General features: G+C 33.7%; 1 long non-coding RNA gene across 1 annotated transcript; it reads left to right on the top strand.

Moving 5' to 3' along the window:
* The first annotated feature begins 2665 nt into the window (after nt 1-2665).
* Nucleotides 2666-5746, top strand: LOC132626421 (uncharacterized). The gene is made up of 5 exons (XR_009577281.1): nt 2666-2992; nt 3070-3127; nt 4029-4099; nt 4211-4279; nt 5482-5746. It is a non-coding gene; the product is annotated as an uncharacterized LOC132626421 (long non-coding RNA).
* The last annotated feature ends 5941 nt before the right edge of the window (nt 5747-11687 follow it).

The following is an 11687-nucleotide window of genomic DNA, read 5'->3' as shown; positions in this document are numbered from 1 at the left end:
AATCAATGGCCTGAAAGCAATGTTGTTCTGCCGAATCTGGACTCATGGTTGGATCCGCAACCTTCTAATTACTACATTATAATAATGTGTTTAGTCAATAGTGTAACTATTTACCTGCAATTGAGTTTTGAGTGTATTGTTTTTTGGTACTATCACATTGCATGAAACTTAGCCGATCGAGTAGGACCAAAACAAAGAAAGAGGCTCAGAAAGGAAAAGAAAAACAATTTTTTTTTAAAGAAGAGTCTTGGTTGTTGAAACATTATAATTTTCTTTGCCATTTTACAAGTAGCATGAACCACATTATGTAATTGTTAACAAGTGAGAAATATCTTAAAAGAATGTTAGGTCATGGAGGAATAAATTCCATTTACTAGAATAGTCATATAACAACTAAATTCTACACTAGCATCATCACGTTGTATAGACACTAAAACAAACAGAGGATGAAAGGAAAAGAATATGACATCTGTATAAATTTTCTTGAAACTATCAATTTTTAAAAAAATGGAACTAAACTGATAAACAAAATTTTATGGATTTTTGAAAAATAAATCAGATCAGAGTGCACATTGATTTGTTCCGTTCGGTTTCTTTTTGATTCTTCTGATTTTCTTGAACACTCCTATTTAAAATTCCACAGAATCTGTGTAAGTCTAGGGATTATAGCAAGCTGATTTACGCACATATCATATAGCTCTAATGTTTACGATAACTTATATAAGTAAAAATTTTAGATCGTGGTCTAATGTTTTCTAATAAGATTTTAGTTTGCTCAAAATGAATTTTTAAATCTTGTTCTTTCCAGTTTCCTCTTTGTTTTTTCGCAGACTGTCGCATGTCGCTCAACCATCACGTATAAAGACATACACGAATTTAAGCTTTTTACTTTCTTTAGTCTCTCTCGAAAGCAAATACAATGTTATTCACATAGTATTGGAGAGAAACATGCAGCTTCATCCTTGTCACCTTGGGAAAACGCTCGTCTCCAAGTTCATGAAAGATGTTGAAGGAACCTGCAGGTTCCATTAAACCCTAATTTATTTTCAAACCCACATATATATATATATATTTTTTTTTTTGCATGGAAGGGTCAAGTGTGACTGAATTGCTTTAAACTCGAAGTCTATATATATATAAAACATTACAGCAACAACAACAACAATAACATACCCAGTGTAATATCACAAGTTGGGTCTGGGCCTCTGGGAGGGTAGGATGTATGCAAATCCTATCCCTACCTCGTGACTTGTGAGGTTAGGAGGTTATTACCAATAGACCCTCGGCTCAAAAAAAGATGAAAAAGAAGCAGTAATAACTTCAAGATAATAAGATAAACGAAGTGAAAGAAACAACCAAATATATAAAACATTATACATTTAATAAAATTGATATATGTACAGGGGCGGATCCACCCTTTAGGGTGGGGGTGGCATGGCACGCCTTAGATTAATAAATTTTTTATATACTTATATTATAATTTGCTTAAATTGGGTTAAATATTTGATCCTGCCACCCCTAGTCGTAAATTAGACAAAGGTGTCACGGCTGGTAGACACAAGTTTGAATCTATCTTGAACATTTTTCGACTCCCGTTTTTTTTGTGCTTTTACTTCCTTTGTACCAGTAATTCCCTTTTCGGCTCTCCCAATTTTCTATTTATCCTTTTTATTATTTATATTGCCTTTCCTCTTTTCTATTATTTTATCTGTGATTTCTAGTGAGAACACACAAATAGAAACTTTAAAATCCCTTAAATTAAGCATTTCTCTTAATCTCAAATCTGTGAGTATTTAAATCGAAAAACTTGGCTCTCAATGGAAATTTTGGATTGAGATCAAAATTCAATATTTTTTTATAATTTCTTTTGTTTATTACTCCCTCCGTCCATGTTTACTTGTCTATATTTGACTTGGAACACTCTTAATAAGCAATAAATAAAATGAGAAATGAATTGGAGTACTTAATAATAAGGGTAAAATAGGTATAAAATAGTAAATTATGTCTTGATTTTTCAAACTATATAACTTACAAGTAAAAGTGGACATATATTTTTAGTATAATGGACAAATATAAATGGACAGAGGGAGTGTATTATAAAAATTTATGCTATTCCATAATTGTTAAATTCAATTTAAATCACTTTACTACTTAAATTGTGATGGAAATTTCGTAAGCATTGCTTAGAAAAAACATGAAATTTATGATTTATTTTTGAGAACTTGTAGTTTATCTAATTCTGCATTTACTTATGGGGTGTATTTACCTATTGAAGAATTTTTCTATTATTTTTCTTATTTTGATTGGTGTAATTCCCTTACTGAAGATGTTATTTTACTTGTGCAAATTCATTTTTTAATATACATAAGAGATGCAAGTCCCTTGGTGAAAATGTTAATGTCCCTTGGTGAAAATGTGAATTTTACTCTGTTGTTAATGGGTGTGATTCTTTATTTAAGAGGCTAATTATGTTCGTTTCTTGATTTTTGAGATGTCATTTTCATATTTGCAAATAAAAAAAAGCCTATAAAGTTGACCCGAATAAATTAAAAAGAGATAGAACCGACCCAAATACACGTTTCTAACAAGATGTATATTGAAGAAAATTGTGGCACCCGCCACCTTCAAATCCTAGATCCGCCTCTGTATATGTATATAGGAATATCTTTATTTACTCTGCAACAATTGTGCAAAGTAGTAGTGGATGCGGCACTTTTTAGCATCCACTGACTTAATTTTGTTTTTTGGCGTTTGGTTCAATTTTGTGTTTTTGGCAATGTTGATGTGTTAACATTAGAAAATACCCTGAGATTTTGGATTCTTCAGTGGTTGGCACGGTTTCATTGTGGCGATCACGGGTGTTGAAAGCGTTGGTAAAGGTCTAATTCGTGGCGGAACTGGTTTTGTTACTTTCCCCGTGAAATATCAATGTGTTGTATTTCGACCTTTCAAAGGTGAAATTTTGGAAGCCGTTGTAACCTTGGTTAACAAGGTAGGAAATTAATATTAAATTAAATTTAGTCTATTTTCGTCTACCTAAAGATATTTTACTATCGTGGATCAGTGCAGATTGGATTTCTTGCTGAATGCTGAAGCAGGGCCAGGGCAGATTTTTGTTTCAAACCACGTGAGTTGGTTTTGTATTCTAGAATGTTAAAAGACCAGAATATGTTGTTCTCTTCTGACTCTTAAGGTCAATTGTCTTAGCTTACCATAATACTAGCACATATTCTGCTCTGTTCATGGGTTAAATTATGTGTGCTGCCAATATTTCTTTTTATTAAACTGTTAATATGCTAGCTTTTGTTGCACTAGATAAAATTAGAAAGGTAAAGCGAGGTTATTTTGGTTTTGTGGTTCTGAAAGGTGAATGGTTTTATCAAAAGGTTATTAAGTGAATCTTTAGTTTGTTTTTTTTTTGTTTGAAGTTATCTCTTTAGTCTAGATGTTATAATTTTTTCCAACTTGACAAAGTAATCTGAAGTCCGTTTATCGCAAACTCCTTTTCTGGAATATGAACTATGAAACTGCGGTTCAAAGTCCCTTCATCATAGAGAATACATTGTCTTCATGTTCTTTCACATTCATAATATCTTAAATAAATTTGGTTCAGTCTGAGCTTTGTAACTTTTTCAGTTCCTTCTTCGTTTTGTCCTTCTAAATTACATATATTATCTTGAGAACAGAATGAGGAGAGGTGGAGCCAAATACACCTTCTTTTCTTTTTAGTTGATCAGTTTAGATTGACATGAAGGGATGCACTTCACAATTCGTTAAATTAAATGCACAATGCTTCTCTATATTGTGATTTGGTCGTTGGGAAGCTCTCAGCCTCTCCTAGTAGTCTGAAATAAAATTGGAGTCACTATGATTCAACCTTCATGGATTTTGTCTTATTATCGTGAAACTAAGCTATTTTGCCCGCTCCAGTTGTTTTCTTTTGTGTTATGTTTCATGCTTATCATTAGTTGAGTATCATGTAAAACACGATCTGTCTTTTTCTGTTTACAATGGCCATATATATACAGGTCAGTTGATACCAGATAACATGGAGTTTCAGTCAGGAGATGTGCCAAACTACACAACTTCTGATGGCTCCGTATGGAATTTCTCTTGCTTTACCACACTATTTCTTTCTTTCTTTCTAGAACTTTTCAGCCTGTAGTATGAAAAATATGATCAGTTAATTTGATTAATTCATCTTTTTCAGGTCAAATTTCAGAAGGAAAGTGAAGTTAGATTGAAAATCATTGGAACTCGTGTTGACGCCACAGAAATGGTATGTCATTGACTTGCCTTATAACCTTGTGAAATTTCTGAAATCTTGAGTGATGCCCTGAAATTCTGATTTAGATATAGGATGGGGACCTAAAGGCTGAAGGGAGGAGGAAACTGATGAGATGCATCAATTTAGCATACTCTGAGGAAATGAATTTTATGCCAACTATCTAGTCACTTCTGTTTCTTCTTTGATATCACCCACATACAGGAAAATGATCAATGGCCACTAGTCCAAAACAAAATAGGGAATTACACAGTCGAGATACGATGTATACGACTTTTAGTGGGCATAAATTACATTTACTCATTAAGTTTATTTAGATGCCAACTATAACTTGGTCAGTTTGTGATTGAATTACTACTGATGGTCACCGTGACCAAATGAAATCTTCAGGTTGGGGATCTTCCAAGAAATGAGGCACCTTATGTAAATCATACAGGGGCAACGTGAAAACATATTGTCATAGCTACTGATGTCTAAGAACCTAGAATTAACTGCTACTGATATAATTAATGCACGTAAATGAAACTTGATACTAGAACGAGGGAACATTAATTGGAGAAAAACAACAAAATAATTTCAAATAATATACTCTTGTGGGTTATATTACTTGTGTTAAATGAACATTTGTTGTCTCCCTCACATGTGTTGGTTTTTGCTATATCTTTTGCAGTTTGCATTGGTACATTAAAAGATGATTTCCTTGGTGTGATCAATGATCCAGGCGTGAATGCTTGATATGCAGTACTTTTTCTTTTCTTGTAAAGTCTATTTTCAGGGTTAGCTAGAATTGGTAATGCCGCTTTCTGTATAGCATTATGAGAAATATGCTTGTGGATGAATTATAGTATTGAAAGCTTTGGGCAATTTACTGTTTAAAAATGTGAAATGTCCCATAGCTAACTAGCTTAGGTATTTTACCCGAAATTGATGCAATTTCCTTGGCCAGGTTTTGCTGTGCGTTTGGATTCAGAGTTTGTTCAGTTCATTTCTACTTTGGAATTATCATTCTACATTAAAATCTTCAAGAGCTTTACCTATCAAAAAATATTTTGACTTTTGGGTGTGTTTGAGCCGGTTGACATCATTTTCTTTTAACATGAAGTTTTAGATATTTCAAAGACAGACTTCGGTATATTATTTGTGTTTATGAGTCGATTCTTCTTAACCAATGCAAGTTATTGTATCATGTATTCCAGGTGCTTTGCTGGAGATTGCAAGACTTTGTTACAGTGGTCTTTCTGAATATTTTCTTCAGCGGTACTGATTATCTGGACAATCAAGCTGATGATTTTGTGTTGCGGGGCTGACCCAGATTTGTCTTTCCTTTTGCAAATAAAATGTCTTCAAGTTACAATTAAAAAAATATCTTCAAATTGTTTGCAGGTTAATGATGTTTTCTTTGCTTAAATTATTCTTTCGGAGAAATCATAATAGGAGTATCAATATAATATGCACGAACATGAGTAGAAGTATTTTGCAAGTTCTATTTAATTGCCTATTGTTTTCTCATGTACGAGCAGAACCGCTTAAGAGAAATACTCTTCCACGAGTTAAACTCACAACGTTCAAATCAAAAGAGCATATACGCATCAGCTTTAATCAAATGGACTAATTATCTTTGGCAAAACTTCAATATGTACAGTTATTTGCTGACATAAATTTACAACGCAAAAATAAATCATCTCGCATCTGGGAATACTTAATAACTTTGACATTCAAATCGATATGCGACATGTTTTGTTGGATGCTATTTAATGATGTGATTTAGCGGTCAATGAAGTAGGTGAAATCATGGAAAATTAGTGGTTAGTAAAGATGGAATTTTGTGTAGATCTCTTCTCTACGGGAAACAAATGTACAAATTGCTTAGTGTAGGTCCATACTGCTTTTAGTCAATTTCCCATTACAAAGATTTGAAAATCTGGGGGCGAAACAAGTAAAGTTTGTGGTGAGCGACTAATGAGTAATGAGAAAGAGTCCTGCAGGCCCATCTATGATTAATTGGGAAGATTTGCACAAATAACATCATTTCGCATCATTATTTAAGTTTTGACCCTGATTATTTTTTTATAGCAAAAACGTGGCCAGAACTTGTGGATCAGAACTTGGCTGCGAAGTTTGTTAGAAGTTCATATAAACAGGCAAAATTCGCCTTGTGACAAGTCATGGCGGGTCACCATGACCTAGTATCTCTACTTTAGGACAAATTATTCACAAGTTCCGGCGGATTACCAGGAATTTATGAATAAATAAAGATTTGTTGCCACAAGTGCAAATCATCACCAAGACTTTTATACAAATTGTGTTATAACCTGGGATAAATTGCTCACAAATCCCAGCGGATTATTAGGAGTTTCTGATGGATGAGCAAAGAGATGACGATAGTCATGTGGTCTAGTAAACTTAAAATGAATTGAAGGAATTCGAGTTTCAATGTTTTTATAAAAGACAAAGTAAATAATCTATTTCAAATTCTTTCTGGTAGACAAGTTACCAAGGTGGAGCCACGTAGGGGTGCCAATGGTACGGTTCGAGAGGTTATTTTATAAATTTTATAGCATACCTCTTCTTCGATTATTCTATTTTGTATAATCAAAATTATACGTTTCGAAACCGTCCCATCTTCTCAATTTTTCTTCGATATCGGTACGGTTTGATTAATTTTCATTTTTTTTTTGTAAAAGTCACAAGTAGAAGTTTGAACACGATAACATGCATATTTCTGTAGGACTTTGACAAAAACTCTTTAGACATTTTACGGTTTAAAAAGAGATGAATCAATGGAACATGAAAGACGACAAGAATTATATAAAAACTTAAAAACCTAAATCAACAGTACATGAACGGTACGGTCGATATTTTTTCGGTTGGTTTTTATTGAATTAAAAACCTAGTTAATTATTGGATATTGTTATGGATTTTTATAAAAACTATCGATTTTATTAAAATTAACCTACTAATCAGTTCAGTATGATTCAATTAGTTAAGTTGGTTTCAATAAAACCATTGATTCCCCAGCGCCACGATTGTATCAACCCATAACTAAAGTTCTTGAGATCAAATCAAAAAAATATCCTAATTGAAAGCTCTACAGACCTCAAATTGGGTAACCAACGTAGGGAGAGAAAAAAAAGAGAGGACAAAGGTGGCATCAAACATCTATTATATCTGGTGAATGTGAGGGCAAGCCAATTTGGATGAGTGGCCGAACTGATTGTAACGTGTGCATGTAAAGTACAAAGGCACATTTACTTTTTTAAACCGTCTCATCACCTCGATTTTTCTTCGATATCGATACAGTTCAATTAATTTCAAATTTTTGCTTAAAACGTCAAGTAAAAGTTATAAGGAGAAGTTTGGACACGGAATCTTGCATATTTCTGTAGGAATTTGACAAAAACACTCTAGATATTTTTACGGTTCAAAAAGTGATGAATCAACGAAACATAAAAAACGACAAGAATAGAAATTCATCTCACTATTTTAAAGTAATGTAAAACAAAGTTAAGCAAAGACAAAAAGTTTAGATCACACAAACTGAAAGAAATCAATCAAGATGAGACTCAAAAAATGAGTCCACTGAGATTAGTATTTAATAAGAGATTTATATCATAAATAGGGAAGATATCTAATACTCCCTCCGGATAAAAAAAAGAGTCCACTTAGCCTTTTTTTCTTGGATAAAAAAAGAGTCCACTTAGCCTTTTTTTCTTGGATAAAAAAAAGAGTCCACTTAGCAAATCAAGAAAGAATTAACCTTGTTTTTTCATATTTGTCCCAATTAAGTGTTATATGATCAAATTCCAATACCTATTTAATTAGGGGTAGTTTAGTCAAATTACCTATTTTTGTCTAGGAGTTAATATTTTCTTAAGGGGTGTGCAAATGACTAAGTGGACTCTTTTTTTTATCCGGAGGGAGTATCTTGTTGCTTGCTATTTAAGATCTTTAGAATACTTTGCAGCTTACTGGTTACTACTCGAGATGCTAAAACTAATTTAGTTCTTTAGGAGTAGCATAATAGGTTTCGTAGTTGGAACTTTGGTGTTAATTAGGCTTGTAGTCTTTTTCATCGTGCTAGGCCCAAGGCAAAAAATTTAATGTTTCATTATTTTCAAACTTAATATATAAAATATATTTTTGACACATATAAACTTATAAAGTACGATTTGATATTTTTTTCAATTTATTTTTACTAGGGAAAATGTATAAATACACTCGTCAACTTTGCGATTTAGAGGAGATATACCTCTCGCTAAAAAAGTAGTGCATATATTTGTGTAACGTCAAAAGTATATATGCATCACTTTTTAACGAGTATATATCTGCTTTAAATTACAAAGTTGAAGAGTATATTTGCACTTTTTTTCTTTTTATTAAATTAAAAAACTTACCTAATTATTCTCGATTTTATTTATTAAAATAAACCTGTAAATCAATTCGATAGGGTTGAGTTAATTAAATTGGTTTTCAAAAAACCATCGATACCCAAGCGGCCACGATTGTATCGATCCATAACTAAAGTTGGTTAGATGGAATCAAGAAACAATCGAATTGAAAGCTGTATATCGACCACAAAATGGGTATCCAACGTAGGGCGATTTTTTTTTTAAAAAAAAAGGCAAGGTGGCATGTAAAGTAAGTACCTGGTGAATGTGTGGGGAAGCCAAGTAGGATGAGTGGCGGAAGTGATAGCAGCGCGTGCATGTAAAGTACAAAAAGTAGGCAGGCACATGTGTTTGTCAGCACAGATTCCCTCCCACTTGACAGTCTGCCTGTCTCATCTCTTTAGTGCGCCTCTTCAAACACCTCTCTCTCATAGTTTCTAGTTCCACCACCTCCACTCTCTGAGGTTTGACCATGGCTTCCCTGATCGAATCTGCTTGGACGGTGACACTTTTTTCTCTTCTTCTCTCCATGTTTATTTACTAACCCTAGACTAGACTAGATTGTACTGGTTTGGCTTTTCTTTTAACCGCATTTTGAGATTGCTCTTTAATTTGTGGATCTACTTAATTAGCCGTCCTTGATAATCTGTCTATTTGCTGCATGAGTAACACTATACAGCATTGTTTCTATCGGAATGTTAATCAGCGAATGGTTTTGATTATGATTTATAAGTTAATTTCTCCATGCATGATTTGGTTGTACGATTGTTGGATGAAACCGCCAATTTTCCTCTGTTTTTTTCTTTTTTCTTTAAGGTTTTTTGATTTTACTGAAGTTGATTGTTGAAGATATAACTGCAATTTACAGATGTGATCGAGATTTTGTTGACTTTCAGGCGTTTTCGCCATATAGCTTGTTTTGCCAAGCTTCTGGGAAGCCAAAAGTGTTTTTATTCACTGAAGTTTGCTGCATGAGTAACACTATGTTTATGAGGCTGATTGGCGATTGGCACAGCACTGTTTCTATCAGAATGTTAATTATCGAATGACTTTGACTATACAATGATTTATAAGTTACATTCTCCATGCATGATTTGGTTGTTGGATGAAAGCGACAATTTTCCTCTCTTTTTTACTTTTTTCTCTATAAGTAAGGTTTTTTGATTTCATTGAAGTTTCTTGTTGAAGATATAACTGCAATACTCAGATGTGATCGAGATTTTGTTGACTTTCATGCGTTTTAGTAACTTACTCATATTTGTGGGTTACTGATGTCTCTTTTATTTCCTATTTTCCTCTCTGTCTGATAGCTATGGGTTATTTCCTCAGAGAAGGGAAAAAAAAAACAGAGGAGAAGAAAAAGTCAACTTTGGGAAGAGGTAGATGGGCATTGAGAGAATTGGCAGTCCAAATTTAGGGGAAAAAGTTAGCGACATTAATTTGGATTAGGAGGCCAAAAGGATAGATTCTGGACTAGTAACAGGTAAACATTGTGCAGCGCGATCAGAAAGAGAGTGCTGTAAAGCACACAGAAGATATGTATCAGTAACCAATTTGAAGCAGTTGGAGCTCAAACTGTGACCATTAGTTATTTTGTAGTGGTAGTAGGTCTGAAAACATGCTGAAGTGGGATCAAAGACAGGTGAAATGTTGTAGTTATGTTTGTTTAGAAATTGTGGAAATTGGAGCTACATTGGACATAACGGCATGAAGTAGTAGCTTGTTGGCCCCTCTGGATGTTTATTAGGCTGGTTAGAATATAACTACTGTAACATACCTAGAGAGTTATTGATAAGCTATCTCGTGGGGTTAAGTTTATGGAACTTAGTAATCCAAGGAGGCTTATGGGGGAATTAGCTTAACATACTAGTTTTGGAGTTTGGAGATGGATAATTAAATTTTGGTCTGACTATCGGCCAGGACACATCCCATTTATTGAGGAATTTCCAAACATCTTTTGGTTTGCATTCATAACCTGGAATTCAGGAGGCTGTGTAATGATTAGGCTCTTGACAAAGCTCGGAGTAAGGCTACATTTTGGAACTAGAACTTAGGAAGCTGTGCAATGATTGCGAGATGACAACATGAATCAAATCCTAGAAGGTTAAATGGCTTCCATCTATTGTGTTTGGAAGCTGATTCTCTAGCTTGGAAGTGTACAAGTATGGAAACTGCATCCTTACTATCAAATTCTTACAACAAATAAAGAAAATGAAAAATTCCTTGGATATCTGGAAGGCAATGTAGAGAACTATAACAACCGTGAATGTCTCTTTTCTGAATGGACAGGGACAACACTATGTGAGTCAATTATGAGCAATACAACATTAGAGGAAGACCTTGGTTAACAAATGTTTCAGCATGGTAACTCATGAAGATTCAGTTACCCACATGCTGTGAAACAAAAGAAAAATGTGCCATGCTCCAGGTTCTCTGTGGAACAATTTGGGTTGTACGGTGCAGTGGTTGGTGCTTAGCTTCTTGAATAGGCTCCATAGTCTGCTTGAAAATTCTAGGAACTGCCCTGTTATGCATTATGTGGGATTTATGGGAAGAGAGGAATGGTCTGTGAAATTATAAAGCATATTTTGTGGAACTACAAAAAATCCTAGATATTTAGTAATGATTCTAGAATAGCCTAGTATAGTATCTTGGATAAATATCTTGAAGAGATTTCTAGATAGTCTATAGTATTGCAAGAAGAAAAGGTTTGCTAGATTTTTCTTATAGATGTATCTAGAAGAATGTCTAGAACCATTCTTAAACAAGTATAAATAGGAGTGGACTTGATCATTTGTAACCAAGTAATTCAAGAAAGCCTTTTCTTCCATAACCAAGTTCTCCTATCTAAAATTTTCTTTCTCCTTTCCAAAGCTTCCTCTTCTTTAGTTGAATCTTCCAATCTTAGTAACAATCTTGGGCTAGCAGGAGGTTTCTCCGATTTACTTTTCTTCTGCTATATTTCTCTACATGGTATCAGAGTCATAGCCATATACGTTGACTTCTGGATATAT

Source organism: Lycium barbarum, chromosome 1 (genome assembly GCF_019175385.1).
Source record: "Lycium barbarum isolate Lr01 chromosome 1, ASM1917538v2, whole genome shotgun sequence".
Taxonomy (NCBI): domain Eukaryota; kingdom Viridiplantae; phylum Streptophyta; class Magnoliopsida; order Solanales; family Solanaceae; genus Lycium; species Lycium barbarum.
The sequence above is the reverse complement of the archived record's forward strand: the minus strand, read 5'-3'. Positions and strand labels throughout refer to the sequence as shown.